At 44.9% G+C, this 11,693-nt stretch overlaps 1 pseudogene; it reads right to left on the bottom strand.

The window, feature by feature from the left end:
* Positions 1–5,095: 5,095 nt before the first annotated feature.
* LOC144682421 (small ribosomal subunit protein uS2 pseudogene) lies at positions 5,096–5,720 on the bottom strand (annotated as a pseudogene).
* Between the last annotated feature and the right edge of the window lie 5,973 nt (positions 5,721–11,693).

Here is an 11,693-nt window from a genome sequence, read left to right as displayed (position 1 = left end):
TTACCGTCGGCTAGTGTCCCAGGTCACATCGGAGAGGGCACATCACGATCGCTGGAGGAGATGGTAGGGGCAGAGAGTGCTGATGGCTCCAGCAGCCAGAGGGCTGCAGGGGACGAGGCACATGCTGAGTCTGGCACTAATGTGCCTCTGGAGTTGTCACCAATGCAGCAGCTGCAGGACAGGCGGCAGGAACTGCGTTTGCATCTGGCAGAGTTGCATGAGGGGGTGGTTCAGTTGCTCTCTGCGACGGATGAGTCTAGGCAGAGTCCACGTGAATATTCCGCCCTCAGGGCAGAGCTTTAGGCTTCATTCAATGAGAAATTGGTGACTCTCATAGAGAGGGGCTTTAACCGAATGGATCAAAATATGATTGGGATACGCTCTGAACTGCAAGCCCTCACAGTGGTACTGTCCACAGGTGGTCTTTCCCATTGTGGGCGATGTTGTGGACACCAAGCATCGGCGCTCGGTGCCCATGCATCTGCGGTGAGCAGGGAGGTCAAAATGGACCTCATGTCGGCATAGCAGCTGCCTGTTGTCGCTACGAGCTCCTCTCATGGTGCTCTGGATGAGGGCAGCAGCTCCTCCGCCCCTCTGCCAGTCAACGTTTCTTCCGTTGTGGCTGCGACAACTGGGGAGGTGCCAGTTCAGGAACTGGCCACTCCCTCCCAGGTGGGGCCATCACAGGCTCCACGGGCCAGAGGACGCCTGCCAAGGTCATCGAGGCCAATAGGACAGCAGAGTCAGCAGGCTGTCTCACAAAGCACTCCAAGCAATGGGGCGGCACGTAGACGTAGCCCCCGGAAACGTAAGCATAAGGCACCTTAGGCACTCCACGGGTATGTCACTGGTGATTTTGTGTTGGCCTTAGAATAGGGACCTATTTTTCTGTCATTGTGAAATAATCATGTGTGCTTTAATTTTGGACACAATAATGTCCACCTTTGTTACCCTGGCTGAGGGTCTTTTCATTGTGGTGCTTTTTTCTTTTTCACATAATTATCATGAGTGCTTGAGTGGACATTGATGTTTCTGTACTAAGGCCTTATTTTCAGCTGATAAGGTGGAAGATGTAGCACCTAAGTACCAGGTGTGGAAGTTCCAGGCAATGCTGGTCTTGCTGATCCATGTGTGTGGAGCTAGCTGAAGGTTCTTTGGATTAAATTGTCCTGGGTGTCCCTGCCTCCTTGGTGTAAACGTGGGTAAACGCCCTGTGCTTCCACATCCTCTGAGGCACTGCTGGATTCATCAAGTGCAGCCTCATCCAGGGTGTCAAGGTCTTCATCGTCAACTGCATCCACCCTTTCCAGCGCAAGATTGTGCAGGGCGCAGCAGACTACCACGATCAGAGAGACGCGATCTGGGGGGTACTGGAGTGCACCCCCTGAGCGGTCAAGGCAACGGAAGCACATCTTGAGAAGACCGCTGACTCTCTCCACCACAGCCCTTGTGGAGCCGTGGCTCCTATTGTACCGCTGCTCAGCTTCTGTTCTTCATTGGTGTGGTGACGTCATGAGCCACCTTCTGAGGGGATAGCCCTTGTCACCCAGCAGCCAACCATCCAGCCGAGCCGGAGCACTGAAGAGCCCCGGCACCTGGGAGCGTCTGAGGATGTAGACGTCCTGGGAGCTGCCTGGGAACCTTGCACAGACTTGTAAAATCTGCATTCTGTGATCACACACTATCTGCACGTTCATGGAGTGGAAGCCTTTCCTGTTGACGAAGGCACTGGGCTCACCTGCTGGCACCTTGATAGCCACATGTGTACAGTCTATTGCACCCTGGGCGCGGGGAAAGCCAGCAATGGCTGTGAAGCCTCTGGCTCGCTGTGCCTGACTTGCCTGGTTGTAGCGGAAATGGATGAAGGTCAATACCCGTCTGAACAGAGTGTCTGTAACCTGCTTGACACAAGTGTGGACAGCTGATTGGGAGACACCACAAAGATCACCCACCGAGCCCTGGAAGGAGCTAGAGGCATAGAAGTGGAGGGCAACTGTGACCTTCAGGGCCGCTGGCATGGGGTGTCCGCCCACACAGGGGAGATCTCAGGGCCAATCATCTGACAGATATAGTTGACTGTCTCCCTTGAGAGTCGGAGCCTCCTTTGGCACTACACCTCAGACATATTGAGGTAGCTGCTTCGCCGCCTGAATACCCTGGCAGCAGGATAGTGGCGTCTTCTACGGCCCCTTGCACCTTGGACAACCTCACGGCCCTGCGCCCCTTGTGCCTGCGCCTGGACACCCAAAGGTGGTTCCCCTGGAGGCTGATTGTTCAGTCTTGGCCTCCTTATTCTATCCCTCCCTTCCTCCTCAGGGGAGCTGCCTCCACTGGAAAGGTCAGAACCCATAGCCCCAGGCTAAATGGAGGCCTCCGGAAAGCTGCAAGGCCGAAAAAGAATGCTGTCTGCAGTCTGGTTTCAAATTACACAAAAACCTCTTGGACATCGATGGGAACTATTAACAATCACACAGGCAAGTTTTAAACACTTTCATCAATTATAACTTCATGTAAAACATGAACAACCTCTCTGAGTCCACATATCCCGACATTGCAAAAATTTTCTTAAATAAGCTCCTACCCGTCTGCCCGTTGGGCCCATGCTCCGACCCGAAGTTTGCACAGGCCCCTCAAAATCCTGGACACTTGGCAAGTTAAGGGCTTTAACGAGTCCTTCAATTAATGGCGGGCGAACTGAGCGTGCCTGCCCACCGAAATATTGTGATGCTGTGTGCTGACGGCACGCTCACGCAATGTCAGCCTGCGACATTTTACACGCTGACTTGCGGGCTATGCTACCCGCACGTCAGCCGGAAAATTCTGCCCATTAATTCTGTTTCTCTCTCCATAAATGCTGCCACACCATTTGCAAAATGTTATTGCAGAAATAAATATGTTTGACAATTGTCGGTGTCTATACTGTTCTAACTTTGCATTGGTAATGTTATTGACCTTTGGTTTAAATGGCCAGTAGTTAACATACATTGTTACTCATGAGAAACCTTTCTGATGCTGAAAAAGAAATTTTATAAGTGTAGAGTCTTATTCTCTCAGAACATTAATGTTGCAGATTTTTAAAAAAACAAAATATTCTTTTTTTGTTTTGTTTTTCTTTTTATCTTTAATGTCTCTTCTCTAGTCTCATGTACATTTTCCAATTTCTATTTGACTTCCTGTTCAATGATTTGAATTTAGTTTATATTTCCTGTTATTTTCTGCTTTGTAGTCTGCGTGTTTCAGGATTTTTCAGTCTGTTTAGTTGAAGAATCTCCCTGCTACTTGTCATGCTTGCAGACATCACAGACCCTCTGTAGAAGGCACTGCACTGGATTAGATGCCTCATGACAGGAAATCTCCGTTCATCACCCTGCAAGAAACCTCTGGGCAACTGTATGCAAGGTGATCATATAAATTATTCCCTTACTGCTCAGAAAAAAGCAACCCAGTGGACGAGCTGCCGATATATGTTGTGCCTTCACGGGCAACTTGTGTATTGTAAATGCTGAATGTCAGTCTTCTTGCCTGGCCAGCAGCTACCTGACAGGAAGACCGAAGAGGAAAGGTTAGAGAGGGCAATTACAATGACTGTGCAGTCAGAGGAACATTCCTACTTGGCTCCATAGAAAATTATTTTAAAACATTTTTTTCTTCTAAAATCCCATCTTTTTTGGTGGCTAGAAGGTCTGCTGAAGAATCCTGAGTGGAGTATGGTTCTCGTAATCTGAGTCAATAGGCACTAACATAAGCAAAGGGTCTAATGCCTGTTTTAGGAGCTGCCGCTAACACCTGCAAAACCCCCTAACTAATATGGCAATGCATTTAACACAGTCACTGATCTGCTGTTGAGTATTGCATCCTGAATTTGGTGTATTTCCCCTTAGCTTTCACCTGGAAATTAGGTGCAATGAAAATGATTTTCTAGCCCAAAGCCTCCGTGGCAGAAAATATGGTGTTGGTAAACAAAGTGACATTAGTACTTTCACCTTCTGTCCTTATGAGCTCTTTCGTAGTACACCTTGAGTTAGCACTAGCTACATGGTGCTCTTTAGGCTCCTCAAAACCCTCTTAAATCCTTATACCAAGCGCAGCATTGTTCCTTGCAATTTAGTGGAGGAAGCTTTGTTGCACTTAAAGGGCTATATGAAGAGCTTCTGCTGATTAATCAATGCAGCTTAGAATGGTGATATGTACACGTCTGTCGGTCTTGTAACAGTGCCATCTGGCTTAATCCAAGTTTACCTCTGTTGCTGTTCATTTGATGCCATTTTCATTGGTACATGGTACCTCACCATTGGTTGCCTCCTGAAACTCATCCGATTCACCCAAAGCAGCTGTTTTTATTCCCCAGCAGCAGTGAAGGCATGGTGATATGGTTCCAAGTTAGGGTGGTGTGTGGCTTGGAGGGGAGCTTCCAGGTGGTGGTGTTCTCATGGTTCTGCTGCCATTGTGTTTCTAGATAGTAGCGGTCATGGGTTTGGAAGGTGCTGTCTGAGGAGTCTTGGTGAGTTCTGCAGTGTACCTTGTAGATGGTACACACTGCTGTCATTGTGTGTCGGTGGTGGAGGGAGTAAATGTTTGTGGTTGGGGTACCAATCAAACAGGCTGCTTTGTCCTGGATGGTGTCAAGCATCTTGAATGTTGCCAGAGCTGCACTCATCTTGGCAAGTGGAGACTTTGTGCCTTGTAAATTTTTTTTAAAAAAACATATCACTTCTATTTCCTCTTTTTCAACCAAATGCAGGCAGGACAGGTCAGTTTCCTGGTCAACTCCGACCCCGGTCTTAGGACCAATCAACGGTAGCACCACCCCATCCTGGAGCCTGTACAGTGGGAGCAGCAGATCAGTTTTCAGCAGCAGCCTGGGCACTCCAGTCCTTTGTAGCTGCTTCAGCAGTGAATGTTGCTGGCTTGGCGTGTGGACTTGCCACCTCCAGTGCCTTTGCCAGATTTTTACTGGGTGCAGCTGCAAACTGCTGGATGGGCACAGAAGGATCTGCACCCCCTCAGACGGTCAGTCGGTAAAGCTGAACAAACTCTGCAACGGGAGAAGTCCATTCTCCCTGGTGGTACTCATTACAAGCAGTCTTTGTGCAAAAGCTTATTCCTCCTTCTCAATCTCATCAGGATCCCTGTAGAAGTACAGATCAGGCATCACCTCCCATGGATGTTCGTGACTAATGGTACCATGCATATGCAGGACTTCCCAGCAAGTATCCATCACATCAGACCAATGAAGCGGGAACCCTTGTTGTTGCACAAGGGACCGCGATATCCACATAACGCAGGGTCGAGTCAGTGTTGCACATGGCAATGGTGGGGATGTTAATGTATGATGCTTCAGTTAAGGGCTGATGATCCTGTCGAGGGCCTGTCACCACCAACAGACGGGGCTCCCTAAAGGCAGCCTGGATCTGATTGGTGAACATACCTGGGGTAAACTTTCCAGCAAAGGGGGTGGCACCAGTGGCAGCTGTGAACCTCAGGACAACATGCTGCCCAAACAGCCTGGAGGAGATGTCGCAAACATAATTTGGGTTTTCGATAGAGACAATGGCACGAGCAGCGAGCAGCAGTTTCTCTCATGTCATCTTCAGATTGATGATATAGATACCATCATTTTTCCTCTGGTAGACATTTTGCTCCATCTGGAAGTCCAGGTTGGTGCTGCCCAGGTGGGTATTGGAAACATGCTTCCAATGTTTTCTCCTAATATGCAGCATATTACACTTCTACAGATTAAATTTTTATCAGCAATTGATGTATTTTGTTTGCTACTTTGCTCCTGAGCTGCTCCCTCTGATTCAACCTGCTTTGCTTTAGTTGCATTTATGCAGCTCTTGAAGTACATTTCCTAGTAATGTGAGAGAGACCATCTCTTCCAGCTGCTTTGCCAATGCACAGCTTTGATAGTCAACCAGAGCCTAAAACGAGACTGACACTAATACAATATCTGGATGCTGAAAATCTGAAATAAGAACAGAAAATGCTGGATATACTCAGCATGTTATTGACCTGAAATGTTAACTCTATTTGACGGTCCACAGATATTGCCAGATGTGCTAAATATCTCTAATATTTTCTATTTTATTTCATGCTGATAGTCAAAGGAGAGCAAAAGAAGCTAGTTGAGTGCACAGCTAGAATGTCCACATTATTCATGTGTTTACCCAACTACCAAAATTGATTAAACAGTGTAGGTAGTGATACACTGAACAATTAGACCTGCACAAGTGGTTGTCTCAAGGCAAAACAATACAAGTTTTTCACAGCTTAGGAATCAGCTTAGTGAAGCTGCTTTGGACTGCTTCCAATGCAAGTATATACAGCCTGAAGTAAGGAGACCAAAACTGTGTACAGTACTCAAGATGCAGTTTCACCAATATCCTGTATAGTTGTAGCAAGATTTCCCTACTTTTATATTCTACCCCCCTCAATAAAAGCCACCATTCCATTAGCCTCCCTAATTACTTGCTGTACCTGCATACTAACTTTTTGTGATTCATGTCCAAAGACAGACAAATCCCTCTGTACTGCAGCATTCTGCAGTATCTCTATTTAAATAATATTCTGCTTTTCTATTTTTCCTGTTAAAGCAGGACAACCTCGCATTCTCCCACATTATATTACACCTGCCAAATTTATGTTCACTCACTTAGCCTATCTATATTAATTTACAGACTCTTTGAATCCTCCTCACAACTTGCTTTCCTACCTATCTTTGTAACATCAGCAAATGTAGCCATAATACAGTTGGTCCCTTCATCCAAGTCAATACTATTTGAGTCTCCAGCACTGATCCCAGTGGCATTCCACTAGTTAGTTTGCCAACATGAAAATGATCCATTTATTCCTACTCTGTTTTTTGTTGGTTAGTCTAACCATGCTAATATATCACCCCCACTACATGGAAATATATCGCTGTGCATTCAAAGTCAGAATGGCGTGTGGCTTGTAGACGGTGGTGTTCCCATGCATCTGCTGCCCTTGTCTTTCTAAGTGGTAGAGGTAGTGGGTTTGGAAGGTGCTGTCTAAGGAGCCTTGGTGAGCTGCTGCAGTGCACCTGTGGATGGTGGACACTGCTGCCACTGTGGATCAGTGGTGGAGGGAGTGGATGTTGAAGCTGGTGGATGGGGTGCCATTCAAGTGGGCTGGTTCGTCCTGGATGGTGTTGAGCTTGTTGAGTGTTGTAGCTGCATTCATCCAGGCAAGTGGAGGGTATTCCATCACACTGCAGCCTTGTGCCTTATAGATGGTGGGCAGGCTTTGGGGAGTCAGGAGATGAGTTACTCTCTGCAGAATTCCTAGCCCCTGACCTGCTCTTGTAGCCACAGTATATATATGGCTAGTCCAGTTCAGTTTCTGGTCAATGGTAACCCCTAGGATGTTGATAGTGGGGTATTCATTAATAGTAATGCCATTGAATGTCAAGGGAAATGATTGGATTCTCTCTTGTTGGAGATGGTCATTGCCTGACGTTTATGTGGTGCAGTTGATTGTAACGCCTGATTGTATTATGATTTTCTAAATGTCCTGCTACTACCTCCTTAATAATGGATTCCAGCATTTTCCCAATGACAGACGTTAGACAAACTGGCCTATAGTTTTCTGGTTTCTGTCTCCATTCTTGTATAGGGGGTTAAATTTGCAGTTTTGCAATCTGTGGGACCTTTACAGAATCTAGGGAATTTTGGAAGATTACAATCAATTTTTCCACTATCTCCACAAGCCACTTCTTTCAAGACCCTAGGATGCAGTCCACCAAGTCCAGGGGATATGTCAGCCTTTAGTCTCATTAATTTCCCTAGTACTTTTTCTCTAGTGATCGTAATTGTTTTAGGTTCCTCCCTCCCTTTTGCTTTTTGATATTCTACTATCCTTGGGCGCTTTTTGTATCTTCTACTGTGAAGCTTGGTACAATATAATTGTTCCAAGTCTCTGCCATTTCCTTGTTTTCCATTATTGATTCCCCAGTCTCACCCTCTAAGGGACCAGCGCTCACTCTAGCTACTTTTCCTTTTTAAATACTTGTAAAAGCTTTTACTGTCTGTTTCTATATTTCTTGGTAGTTTTTTCTCATACTTCAGTTTCTCCCTCATTTTTAATCATCCTTTGCTGGTTTCTAAAATTTTCCCAATTTTTTGGGCTACCACTAATCTTTACAGCATTGTATATCTTTTCTTTCAATTTGATACCGCCCTTAACTTCTTTAGTTAGTCATGGATGGTACATCCTCTCGTAGAGTCTTTCTTTCTCACGGTATATACCTATGTTGAGAGTTCTGAAAATCTCCTTAAATGTCTGCCACTGCTCCTCTACAGTCTTAACCTTTCAACCTATTTTCATATTCCACTTTAGCCAACTCTTTATTCATACCCTTGTAATTGCCATTTATGTTTAGGACACAAATTTCAGATGCACATTTCTCATCTTCAAACTGAATGTGAAATTCCATCATGTTATGATCACTCCTACCTAAAGGATCCTTTACTATGAGGTCATTAATTAATCCTGACTAATTCTACATTACCAGGTCTGAAACAGCCTGTGTCCTGGTTGGTTGGAAAATGTATTGTTCTAAGTAACTGTCCCAAATCCACCCTATAAACATCTTCAAGGCTACCTTTGTCAATATGATTTGTCCAACCTATATGAAGATTAAAATCACCCATGATTATTGCAGTACCTTTCTTAGAAGCCCCCTTATTTCTTGATTTGTACTCTGTCCTAGAGTGCAGCTGCTGTCAGGACTCTCACCAGTGACTTCTTTCCTTTGCTATGTCTTATCTCCACCCAAACTGTTTCTACATTTTGATCCTTCAAACCAAGATAATTTCTCACTACTGATTTCATCCCTTCTTAACAGAGCCACCCCACCTCCTTTTCCTTTCTTCCTGTCCTCCTGAAATGTCTGATATCCTTGAATTTTCAGGTCCCAGCTGTGGTCTCTTCGCAGTCATGTCTCAGTAATGGTTATCATATCATACTCATTCATAGCTACTCGTGCTATTAATTCATCTACCTTGTTACAAATGTGGCATGCATTCAGATAAAGAGCCTTTAATTCTGCCTTTTTACCATTTTCCCCTACCCTGCCCTTATTTGCTGATGCACTCTTATGTTTGCATGCTCTCACCCTTCCTGTCCAACTCTGTTTATCACCACCAGTGCCGCTATCTTGCGCTATTGCCTTGCCTTTTCTCTTTAACTTTCCAAATTTCCTCTCATATGAACTTTCCCCACATTATTTAGTTTAAAGCCCTCTCTGCAGCCCAGTTATATGATGCGCCAGGAGACGGCTCACAACACGATTCAGGTGAAGGCCATCCCAACGGTACAGCCCCCTCTTTCTCCAGTACTGATGCCAGCGCTCCATGAATCAAAACTCATTTCTCTCACACCAATCATTCAAATCTCTGATCTTAATTAGTTTATGCCAATTTGCTCATGGTTTAGTTAGTAATCCAGAGATTATTACTTTGTGGTTCTGCTTTTTTAACATAGTTCCTAGCTGCTCGAAATCCCTTAGCAGAATCTCTTTCTTAGTACTATCTATATCACTGGTACCCATGTGGGCTGGATAAATCTTATTCTGTTGCTGGGCCAAAAACAATGGCCCTCACTACCAAGACTCATGGAGTAGCAGCACAATTGTGCCAGAGATGGGGTGGGGAGTGGGGGTGGGGGGGCTTGAGGGAGAAGGAGAAGGGATGGCTAATTTATATAATTGAACAAAGGAACAAAGACACTCGAGCTCCGGACACAATATAAAGAAGATCCACTAAACTGCTCCGCACAATCAGAAGACTGAGTAATGAGGAAAGACTGGAGAAACTTGGGCTTTTACATAAGAACCTAGCATAAGAAACACGAGCAGGAGTAGGTCACTTGGCCCCTCAAGCCTTCCCCGCCATTCAATAAGATCATGGCTGATCTACCCCAGGCTTCAACTCCTCTTTCATGCCAGCTTCTTCAACTCCCTGATATTTCAAAAATCTCTCTACCTCCTCTTTAAATATTTTCAGTAATCTAGCCTCCACAGCTCTCTGGGGTAGAGAATTCTTGACATTCACTACCCTCTGAGGGAAGAAATTCCTCTGCATCTCAGTTTTAAATGACTGTCCCCTTATTCTGTAACTCTGTCCCCTAGTTCGAGATTCTCCCACTAGTGGAAGCATCTTCTCAACATCTACCCTGTCAAGCTCCCTCAGAATCTTCTATGTTTCAATAAGATCACCCCTCATTCTTCTAAACTCTAATGAATAAAGGCCTAACCTGTTTAGCTGTTCTTGATAAGTCAACCCTTTCGTCCCATGAATCAGCCTAGTGAGTCTCTTTTGAACTGCCTCCAATGCCAGTATATCCTTTCTGAATACGGGGACCAAAACTGTACATAGTACTCCAGGTACGGCCTCACCAACACCCTATACAGTTGTAACAAGGCTTCCCTATTTTTAAACTCCAACCCCCTAGCAATACAGGCCAAAATTCCATTTGCCTTCTTAATTACTTGCTGTACCTGAATGCTAACCGTTATGTGTTTTATGCATAAGAACACCCAGATCCCTCTGTACTGCACTTTTTTGGAGTCTCTCTCCATTTAAATAATAGCTTGCCTTTTGATTTTTCCTATCAAAGTGAATGACCCTCACACTTTCCTACATTAAACCCCATCTACTAAGTTATTTGCCCACTCACTCAACCTGTCTATATCCCCTTGCAGATTCGTTATGTCCTCATCACAACATGCCCTCCCATCTATTTTTGTATCATCAGCAAATTTGGATACATTACATTCTGCCCCCTCCTCAAAGTCATGAATATAAATAATAAATAATTGAGGCCCTAGGACTGATCTTTGTGACACTCCACTAGTTAAGTCATTTCAAACTGAAAAAGACCCATTAATCCCGACTCTCTGTCTTCTGCGTGTCAACTAAATCAATCCTCAATCCATGCTAATACATTACCCCCAACACTGTGAGCTCTAATCTTCTGCAGTAACCTTTTATGTGGCACCTTATTGAATGCCTTCTGGAAATCCAAATGCACTACATCTACTGGTTCCCCTTTATCAACTCTGCTTGTTACATCCTCAAAGAACTCTTAGCAAATTTGTCAAACATTATTTCCCTTTCACAAAACCATGTTGATTCTGTTGGATTGCGTTAAGATTTTCTAAATGTCCTGCTATTACTTCCTTAATAATGGACTCTTGCAGTTTCCCAACGACAGATGTTAGGCTGACTGGCCTATAGTTTCCTGCTTTTTGTCTCCTTCCTTTCTTGAACAGGGGCGTCATAGTAGCGGTTTTCCAATCTGTTGGGACCCTCCCAGAATCCAGTGAGTTCTGGAATATTTCAACCAATGCCTCCACTATATCTGCAGCCATTTCCTTTAGAAGCCTTGGATGCAGGCCATCAGGTCTTGGCGACTTGTCTGCCTTTAGTCCCATTAGTTTCTCAAATACTTTGTTACTCCTGATAGAGACTGTTACAAGATCTTTCCTCCCATTAGCTCCTTGCTTATCTGATATCTTTGGGATGTTTATAGTGTCCTCCACTGTGAAGACCGATGCAGAATATTGGTTTAAATTATTTGCCATTTCCCTGTTCCCTGTTATCAATTCTCCAGTCGCATCCTGTAAGGGTCCCATGCTCACTTTGGCTACTCTCTTTTTATATACCTGTAGAAGC

This window comes from Cetorhinus maximus, chromosome 7 (assembly GCF_964194155.1).
Source record: "Cetorhinus maximus chromosome 7, sCetMax3.hap1.1, whole genome shotgun sequence".
NCBI lineage: Eukaryota > Metazoa > Chordata > Chondrichthyes > Lamniformes > Cetorhinidae > Cetorhinus > Cetorhinus maximus.
This window is presented reverse-complemented; position numbering and strand designations above follow the sequence as displayed.